The following is a 1,713-nucleotide window of genomic DNA, read 5'->3' on the forward strand; positions in this document are numbered from 1 at the left end:
TTTTTTCAAATCCAAAAGTTGAATATCTGCTTGTAGATTAGAGTATCAAATATGGATCTGCTGTGTAGATTAAAAAATAGGGAGCCAATCTATGAAATTTCGCTGCAAATGTTGTAAATATTTCTTCATCTCCTTCTCCCTTTCTAATATCTCTCTAGATTGCACATGAAATAAGATCTCCCTAGACAAATTTTTCTACTTTCTTTGATAAAAATGCAAGCCACCCATGCGTATATATTCCTTAGAATTCAATCAAGAACGTAACAGGAACCTGGGTATAAAGAAGGCTAATAGGAAGAGCGAAAACTTAAGGTAGCTATGCTTTATTAAATTGCAATTCCAAAACATGTACCACAGGAGAATCCAATCAACACGCTCAAACTTGTTCGCCCGTGCCAGCTACTCAATTTATTCAATTACTAAATTTATTCTATCCTAATGTATTTAGAAGGATCAACCACATGAGTTACAGTTGCAGGCGTCGATCACCATGTTGCATTCGACGCCAGGCTGGCCGACATAGCCGCATTCGACGTGGTAGCAGCACTGCATATTTGAACAGTTATTGGGGTTGTTGGTAGCGCAGCACTTGCACGTTCCGCATTGAGATTTGGCATCGCCCTTGACCATGCCGGGCGGTAGATATTTGATTCTCGGTTGCGGCTCGAAGGCAGCAACATCTCCTGCTTTGCATGTGGGTTGTAAAAGATTAGTGAGTTAGCGAGTAAGAAAAGAATAGAAAGGACTGACTGTGATTTAAAGGAGGATCACCTCTCACAGGCAAGATAATTAAGAGAAGAACGAGAGTGAAGACGAGGTGAGGGGTGACCTTGCCCATGGTTGTCAAGATGTGTTGGATAACACATCCAGAGAGGGAGAGAGGGTATATGTAATCATTTTGCAAATTAAGGAAGAAGTTTTGATTCATTGTTTGTTTGTTTTTTTCATTCTCTATTATATATAACCTTTCGCAAATATGGGAAGAAGTTACAATTTATTTATTTGTTTCATTTTTTTCATTCTCTATTATAAATAATCCTTTTGAAAATTAAGGAAGACATTTCAATTCATTGATTTATTCTTTTTGGAGTACCACTTCTCACCGGCAAGGTAATTAAGAGAAGAGTGAGAGTGAAGATGAGGTGAGGGGTGACCTTGCCCATGGTTGTCAAGATGAGTTGGATAACACATCCAAAGAGAGAGAGGATATAAGTAATCGTTTTGCAAATTAGGGAAGATGTTTCGATTCATTGATTTGTTTCTTTTTTTTCATTCTCTGTTATGAGTAGCCTTTTGTAAATTAAGAAAGAAGTTACAATTCATTGATTTGTTTCTTTCTTTCATTCTTTATTATAAGTAACCTTTTGCAAATTATGGAAGAGGTTACAATTCACTGAATTGTTTTTTTTTCTAGAGGGGGCGGGGGAGGGCAAGGTTGTACGAAAATGATGATAGGAGGCATATCTGGCTATATGGTATAAATATTTGGCATAATCTAGTTCTATGTACTAGGATTCTAATAAAAGAAATAAGGTGAATAAATTCATTAGTAGAAAACATAGAAAGTGATAGACCAAAATGGTGAAAACTTTTGACTGCTACTCAAGCTCCTACTATAGCTCCAATTTTGAAACGTTGGATTGTTTTGGCTGCTTGATCAGCTCATCTCATTCGACCTCTTCATTTTGCTTCGACAAAATTTATAGAATCTCA

At 36.8% G+C, this 1,713-nt stretch overlaps 1 long non-coding RNA gene across 1 annotated transcript; it reads right to left on the minus strand.

Annotated features, from left to right (window-relative positions):
- Nucleotides 1-293: 293 nt before the first annotated feature.
- On the minus strand, nt 294-914 carry LOC120113168. Its single transcript, XR_005514983.1, has 2 exons — nt 772-914; nt 294-683 (listed from the first exon to the last, which is right to left on the minus strand). It is a non-coding gene; the product is annotated as an uncharacterized LOC120113168 (long non-coding RNA).
- Between the last annotated feature and the right edge of the window lie 799 nt (nt 915-1,713).

The sequence above is a fragment of the Phoenix dactylifera genome, chromosome 14, assembly GCF_009389715.1.
Source record: "Phoenix dactylifera cultivar Barhee BC4 chromosome 14, palm_55x_up_171113_PBpolish2nd_filt_p, whole genome shotgun sequence".
Taxonomy (NCBI): Eukaryota; Viridiplantae; Streptophyta; class Magnoliopsida; order Arecales; family Arecaceae; genus Phoenix; species Phoenix dactylifera.